The sequence below is a fragment of the Saccostrea cucullata genome, unplaced genomic scaffold (genome assembly GCF_032062105.1).
Source record: "Saccostrea cucullata isolate Sc308-1 unplaced genomic scaffold, CSIRO_AGI_Scuc_v1 ctg1823, whole genome shotgun sequence".
NCBI lineage: Eukaryota > Metazoa > Mollusca > Bivalvia > Ostreida > Ostreidae > Saccostrea > Saccostrea cuccullata.
In genome coordinates, this window is record NW_026926425.1 from 200,128 (window position 1) to 209,385 (window position 9,258).

Below are 9,258 nucleotides of genomic sequence, written 5' to 3' on the forward strand. Positions count from 1 at the left end.
AAAATGGAAGCCATTAAAAATTAATTTTGAACATGAATTGATTGGTTGTTTATAAGCTGTTTAACGTCCCTCCCGAGAATTTTTCACTCATATGGAGAGGCCACCATTTGCCAGTGGATAGCTACAAATTTTGTCCTATATTAGCACTGAGGGCCATTGAGCAGTGAGGGGTATTTTTGTGCCAGCACCTACTGCGACACGGGACCTCAGTTTATACGGTCTCATCCAAAGGACCGGTCTCCACGTCCAACAGTGGGATTCGAACCCGCGACGCAAGGGTCAACTCCCAACTTCGCGACTCTAGAGCAGACGCTCTAATCACTGCGCCACGCGGGCGACGATTTTTTTAATTTCATTTGTCCAAACCAGAAGTCTTTGTCAAGACTGTAGCTCTACTGATTTGTACTAATAACAAAGGATGAGAAAAGAAGCCATTGCCATCGGACCAAAACTGTAGAAGGAGTAGCGTTTTAAGTGAATTTTACAGACATTTCTATTTTTAGTAACAATGGCAACACTGTTCATCGAAATCAAAAACCAATGCACTAATTTATGTATCTTAGTTTAGTTTACTTGTGTGCCAAGTAATATTGAAATCAGACTAAAACTTTTAAAAGAATTTCACTGAAAATTCTATTTTTAGTAACCATGACAACACTGTTCATCTAAATCAAAAACCGATGCACTATTCTATGTATCTTAGTGTAGTCTACTTGTGTGCCAAGTGATATTGAAATCAGACCAAAGGTAGAAGGAGTAGCGTTTTAAAGGAATTTCACAGAAAATTCTATTTTTAGTCACCATGGCAACACCGTTCATCGATATCAAAAACCTGTGCACTATTTTATGTACCTTAGAGTATTCTACTTGTGTGCCAAGTTATATGAATCAGATCACTGTAGGAGGACTAGCATTTTAAAGGAATTTTACAGAAAATTATATTTTCAGTAACCATGGCAACACCGTTCATCGAAATCAAAAACCGATGCACTACATGTATTTTATGTATTTTAGTGTAGTCTACTTGTGTGCCAAGTTACATTAAAACAGACCAAAACTGTAGGAGGAGTAGCGTTTTGAAAAATTGTTTACAGACAGATGGACAGACAGACAGCTGGACAGACGGACGGACAACGGACACCTTACTATCGCATAAGCTCTTCTGGATTCTGACCAGTAGAGCTAACAAGAGGCCCATGGGCCACATCGCTCACCTGAGTAACCTGGGTGATGCAGTTCTTTACCAGATTCCTCCACTTGCTATATCTATCATGCCCCACTACCACCTTCTCTTATGATTTTTAAACTTTAGAATCTACACTACCCCAGGATTTTATACTTTTATATAAGTTTCAGCTTTCCTGGCCCAGTGGTTCTTGAGAAGAAGATATTTAAAGATTTGTTTTATATATTTCTATGTAAAACTTGGATTCCCTATTGTGGCCCCGCCCTACCCCCAGGGGTCATGATTTTAAGAATTTAATATCTACACTACCCAAGGATGCTTCCACATAAGTTTCAGCTTTCCTGGCCCAGTGATTCTTGAGGAGAAGATTTTTAAAGATTTGAACTACATATTTCTATGTAAAATTTGGATTCCCTACTGTGGCCTCGCCCTACCCCAGGGGGTCATGATTTTAACAATTTAATATTTACACTACACAATGATGCTCCCACATAAGTTTTAGCTTTCCTGGCCCAGTGGTTCTTGAGGAGAAGATTTTTAAAGATTTGTTCTATATATTTCTATGTAAAAACTTGGATTCCCTATTGTGGCCCCGCCCTACCCCCGGGGGTCATGATTTTAAGAATTTAATATCTACACTACCCAAGGATGCTTCCACATAAGTTTCAGCTTTCCTGGCCCAGTGATTCTTGAGGAGAAGATTTTTAAAGATTTGAACTATATATTTCTATATAAAATTTGGATTCCATATTGTGGACCCGCCGTACCTTCGGGGGTCATGATTTTAACAATTTAATATCTACACTACCCAAGGATGCTTCCACATAAGTTTCAGCTTTCCTGGCCCAGTGGTTCTTGAGAAGAAGATTTTTAAAGATTTGTTCTATATATTTCTATGTAAAACTTGGATTTCCTATTGTGGCCCCGCCCTACCCCTGGGGGTCATGATTTTAACAATTTAATATCTACACTTCCCAAGGATGCCTCTACGTAAGTTTCAGCTTTCCTGGCCCAGTGGTTCTTGAGAAGAAGATTTTTAAAGATTTGTTCTATATATTTCTATGTAAAACTTGGATTCCCTATTGCAGTCCCACCCTACCCCCAGGGGTCATGATTTTAACAATTTAATATCTACACTACCCAAGGATGCTTCCACATAAATTTCAGCTTTCCTGACCCAGTGGTTCTTGAGAAGAAGATTTTTAAAGATTTGTTCTATATATTTCTATGTAAAACTTGGATTCCCTATTGTGGCCCCGCCCTACCCCCGGGGGTCATGATTTTAAGAATTTAATATCTACACTACCCAAGGATGCTTCCACATAAGTTTCAGCTTTCCTGGCCCAGTGGTTCTTGAGGAGAAGATTTTTAAAGATTTGAACTATATATTTCTATGTAAAATTTGGATTCCCTATTGTGGCCCCGCCCTACCCCCGGTGGTCATGATTTTAACAATTTAATATTTACACTACCCATGGATGCTTCCACAAAAGTTTTAGCTTTCCTGGCCCAGTGGTTCTTGAGAAGAAGATTTCTAAGTATTTGTTCTATATATTTCTATGTAAAACTTGGATTCCCTATTGTGGCCCCGCCCTACCCCCGGGGGTCATGATTTTAAGAATTTAATATCTACACTACCCAAGGATGCTACCACATAAGTTTCAGCTTTCCTGGCCCAGTGATTCTTAAGGAGAAGATTTTTAAAGATTTGAACTATATATTTCTATGTAAAATTTGGATTCCCTATTGTGGCCCCGCCCTACCCCCGGGGGTCATGATTTTCACAATTAAATATTTACACTACACAATGATGCTCCCACATAAGTTTCAGCTTTCCTGGCCCAGTGGTTCTTGAGAAGAAGATTTTTAAAGATTTGTTCTATATATTTCTATGTAAAACTTGGATTCCCTATTGTGGCCCCGCCCTTCCCCCGGGGGTCATGATTTTAACAATTTAATATCTACACTTCCCAAGGATGCTTCCATATAAGTTTCAGCTTTTGAGGCCCAGTGGTTCTTGAGAAGAAGATTTTTAAATATTTGTTCTATATATTTCTATATAAAATTTGGATTCCATATTGTGGACCCGCCGTACCTTCGGGGGTCATGATTTTAACAATTTAATATCTACACTACCCAAGGATGCCTCTACATAAGTTTCAGCTTTCCTGGCCCAGTGGTTCTTGAGAAGAAGATTTTTAAAGATTTGTTCTATATATTTCTATGTAAAACTTGGATTCCCTATTGTAGCCCCACCCTACCCCCAGGGGTCATGATTTTAACAATTTAGTATCTACACTACCCAAGGATGCTTTCACATAAATTTCAGCTTTCCTGACCCAGTGGTTCTTGAGAAGATTTTTAAAGATTTGTTCTATATATTTCTATGTAAAACTTGGATTCCCTATTGTGGCCCCGCCCTACCCCCGGGGGTCATGATTTTAACAATTTAATATCTACACTACCCCAGGATGCTTCCACATAAGTTTCAGCTTTCCTGGCCCAGTGGTTCTTGAGAAGATTTTTTAGTGACCCCACCCTATTTTTGTATTTTCTTGATTATTTTTCCTTGAAAGGGGTCTCCGGCCTTGGTTTTAACAATTTAAATTCCTCTTCAACCAAGGATGCTTTGTACCAAGTTTGGTTAAAATTGGCCCATTGGTTCTTGAGAAGAAGTCGAAAATGTAAAAAGTTTACAGACGGACAGACAGACGGACGGACGACGGACAAAATGTGATCAGAAAAGCTCACTTCAGCCTTCGGCTCAGGTGAGCTAAAAATGGAACCTGAACCCATTCTATATGAAAATCGAACATTTCTGAAAAGAATGTACGCTTCAACAAACCCGTTTATTTAAATCATACTGAAAGACATTGATAACACATATACATCCTAGCGTAGTGGTTAACACCTTTGTTCTTGCGCAAAAACCTGTGCGATGGAGAGAGTTCAATTCATACTTGAAGCTTTTTTTTTTCTCTTTTTTCACATCTTAAAAACATGAGTGAAAAACAAATTAATAATGTAAAATATTAACACAATAAAATACAGAATTATATGTGTAAAAGATGAAATTGACCATATAATTTTGAAAAAAATATAACTTTTCATGAACTTTTAGAGATGAGAAATGTCTTTTCTCAGAGCGGGTGATTGTCTCGCCTTGTATGCCTCCATTCTTTGTTGACAAAGAGTAAAAAAATATGTATATGATATAGGGATGTCAAATCGGTCAATTTTTAATACTCGGTTACTCGGACGTTTTTCCGATCGAGTACCCGGGTACTCGGTAAAAGTCTAAATTATTATGAAAAAGTTAATTGATAACTTTAAAACATTTTAAACTTCTGTAGAAATAAAGTCACTTGGTCTGATGGGAGGTTTACCTGTAAATGTGTTGTAACAACAATTATGACCACTTTGTGCCCGACGAAATTCAATCTAACATTTTTAAGTTCAATATATATTATTATAACAGTAACTTGATCCGAAGGGTCGTATCACGTTGAGTTGACAGGCGCGGATCATCGGATCTAACGAGACGCGAAGCGTCGAGTTTGATCTGATGATCCGTGCTTGTCAACGAGACGTGATACGGCTCTTCGGATCAAGTTACTGTTATAATGATAAATTTATTATATACCCCTTCATAACAAGCAAAATATAGCAAAGGAAAACTTTAGAGATCAATTGCATAACATTTATCCATAAAACAAAGCAAAATAACAAGGGACTTTTTAACGCGCAAGAAAAATAACGTCATACTTCTGCCTACTACGTCATCAGTTTCAGAGAGTGGGATATGGATTCAGAAAACAAAATCGGATCACGACGTCACGTGATAGTGTAAATTCAACAGTAAAATTGGGTGATACACATTAGGTATATAATAAATTTATTTATCAGATAAACACAAAGAATAAAATCATAAATGGTTCACAGTGTTTTTTTTTAAAAAAATAATACATATTGTAATGTAACTCTTTGGTTGCGTTTGACGTCCAAGTGATCAGTCGTCAGAGCTACATGTACAGTATCAACTTGATCAAGTTCTATAACATAGCGGATTTACGATCTTCGTTCTCTTTTCGATCCTAGATTTCATAAAATTAAGAGACGATTTGTTGTAGTTTGGTGCAACGATGGACATGAGATTTTTAAAGCCTTTGCATTCAACCATTTGCATCAATTGGCACGTAATCAAACGCATCCATATCAACAATCGCACGTGCAATATCGTCTGTCTCTTTCCCCGAGAATTTACGACTTCTGTTCTTGAGAACTGACCAAATTATTTAATTTATTTATACATAATAGACCTTAAATGATGTTCAATGAAAACAAATAATTAGAACAAACTAAACATAAGGGTAGAAGACAGCCGAAGGTGAGAAAAGCCAGGTAGGTAGCAGGTGCTTGGTCACAGTAATTACTGTAAAAACACTGCCACAGGCGATAAGGGTCATTTAGAGACGCAGGAAACCCTAATTACCGTATGTACAAGTGCAATGAACATTTTACGTTTTAAAACCGATGTTTTAATGCATTAATAAATAAGCTTAGAAATATTTTAAAATATACATCATGTACATGTACATCCGAGTAACCGAGTACCGATTTTAGTATTCGATACTCGGACGTTCGATCGAGTACCCGGTTAACCGGGTACTCGTTGACATCCCTAATATGATATATTTTTCGTGGAGCACATAAATCCATCTCGAAAACAATAGGAATTAAATCCGCACCATTATAAGTGAATTCACAGTATAATGTGATATTCAAGAGGCAATATTCTGTCTGGACCTATCAGGGAACCACAGGGGCCTGTAACATACTGTATTTGATTTTACGTAATCACTATATGTATACAAAAAGAGAATTTTTTGTATATATATATAGTGATTACGTAAAATAAAAAACAGTATGTTACCGGCCCCTGTGCAGGGAACGTCTAAGCTTTAGAATATATAGATATCCATTTTTACTTCATAATGTAAAAATTGCATTGATTCGTACATAGGAGAACGATTGTGGAAATAATAACTAGTATTTGAAATGCTTAATTTTGCAGCTGCCTTGAATAATTAATTTGTTCAGATGCCAGTGTTGAGCAGTGGTCAGAGTGATGTTAGAATTCTGGAAAAGATTTATCACCACACAAATAGTCCGTCGTTGAGTACACCTTTCCGTAGACAACGTGAAGAATTTTGGATTAGGAAACTAGGGACAGCCTTTCCCTATGGATGTAATGACAATGTCGATAGTGTTGGAAATCTTACAAGCCCGCAGTGTAATAATGTAAATGTGATGGGACTTTTTAACAATACTCAGAGACGTAAGCGTAGTCATGGACATCGTTCGTACAATAAACCTGCAATACACGACGTCTCTTTTGATTCATTACTACCTTATGTAAATCAACAGTTAGGTCTACATCATATTCGAACCAAACTTTACTCTGTCCCTTTGAAACTTTTACATAGTCTTCTTGAAAAGACCAAGGAACATCCAAATTTAGATTCCTCGACACCTGAATATAGACTCGGTTCTGTGATTATGGATATTTCACATCATAGGCTTTTTAAACCCGCACGTTTCACGGAAGAAAATGCAGCTAAAACAATCCGTCTTTTCCTTAAACTTCAATATGCCAATAAAGGAATTGACGCGGTTAATATAAGTAATATTCTTAATCACAAAAGGGTCCAGTCTTGTATTCCACCATATTTCAAGTTAAAGACTACGCCTTGTATTTCCTACAAATATACATCGAACATTGCTTCCAAACTTTTCAATTACAAAAACACTTTACATGGCCTGGATATCGACTATCTGAAAAATAATCCCCTTTCGTGTTCTTGTTCTTCTTCGCCCTATAACTATAGTCCTGCTGGACACGTTATTACAGGTGACGTAAATATAGTTCGTAATAAGGACCTTAGATCACTTATTTTAAAAGGTCCTAAATATAGGGAACCCCGATCCTTCAACTGGCGTCGGAATTTCATAAATATTATGAATTCTGTTGAAAATTACGCCAGACGATGGGCTAAATATGAAAAAGAAGACATTGACACCTTGTCAGAATGGATTAAATGTATCAGGTCCATGTTAAAGTCACGTATTAAAAGATTGAGGGGCAAAATGAAAACCATCTATCCTTCTGTGTTCAATAAACCAGAAGTGAAAAAAGAATTAGATAGATTACACGATCAGTACGTACTGGTTCCTGCCGACAAAGCAGGTAACAACATTGTCTTCGTTTGTAAGGCTCATTATATAAATTGCATTCTAGAAGAACTTGGATTTAATTCTACAAGTGGTAATCCTACTTATACATATACTTCTCTTTCTACTGAAGAAATTCTTCAAAATCACCTGTCAGTTTTGAATACTTTTAACATTCCACAGAGCCAAAATGAATTTGAACTACCTTATATATATTGGATTCCGAAACTTCATAAGAATCCTTACAAACAAAGATACATTGCAGGTTCCAGTAAATGTTCAACCAAGCCTCTTTCTTTACTTCTCACTAAAATATTGACAGTAGTGAAGGAAAAACTTCAAGAGTACTGTACAACTATATATTCAAGAAGTGGTGTAAATCAGATGTGGATACTGAAAAATTCTAAAGAACTTTTGGACAATTTGAAATCACAAGACTTTACAAAAATCAACAGCATAAAAACTTACGACTTTTCAACTTTATACACAACATTTCCCCATGACAAATTAAAATCCAGGCTTTTTGATATCATTGACAGCTGCTTCTTCAACAAAAATGGAACTCATAAGTTTACTTACCTCGTCATTGGTCATTTGAAAAATTATTTTGTTAAAACAGATTCTGATTGCACACATAAGTACTCTGAAGTTGACATCAAGAAGATGCTTGAGTTTCTGATTGACAATATCTATGTGGTTTTTGGAGACCAGGTATTCCAACAATCTATTGGAATTCCCATGGGTACAAATTGCGCTCCGTTATTAGCAGACTTATTTTTATATTCATATGAAGCAGAATTTATGCAGAATCTTTTACGTGAAAAGAAGAAAACACTTGCTGTGGCCTTCAACTCGACATTTAGATATATCGACGGCGTATTGTCAATTAATAATGATAATTTCCATTCCTACGTCGACACGATATATCCTGCTGAGCTTGAGATAAAAGATACCACAGAGTCCGACACTTCTGCTTCATACTTGGATATTTTACTTGAAAAAGACACTTATGGTAATCTAACAACCAAGCTATATGATAAACGTGATGACTTTAACTTTTCTATCGTCAACTTCCCTTACTTATGCAGCAATATACCTTCATCACCTGCATACGGAGTATTTATATCTCAGTTGATTCGATACGCAAGAGCATGCTCTACGTATGAACAATTTCTTAAACGAGGTAAATTATTGACAAGCAAGTTGATGAAACAAGAATATCAACAGTCTCGTTTAAAGTCATCATTTCGTAAATTCTATGGTCGATACAATGACCTTGTCAGCAAATACAATTTATCATTGAATGAAATGCTGACTGACGTTTTTCATACCAATTGTTAGTCCATTATTTATACACTGAATTGACCACGGATTTTTTCCGTTTTTTCCTGATTATGACAACGAGCACACGGCGGGTGTGACCGGTCGGCAGGGGATGCTCACTCCTCCATGGCACCTGATCCCACCTCTGATGTTTCGGAGGTCCGTGTTTGCTCTGCTCTTATTTTGTATATTTGTTTAATGGACGTTGAGATTGAATACTGTTCGTTATTTCCATATCCTTCTTGTCGAGTTGTAGTAAGGACTTCATCCTTACATCAGCGGTTCGAATCCTACTGCAACACGTGGAGATCGGTCTTTCGGATGAAACTTCACATATAAATGAAGGTCCCGTGTTGCAGTAGGTGCTAGTACGAAAATAAAATCATTCGGTGCTCAATGGCCCTAAGTGCCAAGCATAGGTCTAAATTTGCAGCTCTCCACCAAATCGACATAAGAATGGAAATGAATGTTTTTAAATATTTGAAAATATTATTTTATTGATTAGAATATATTTGAAC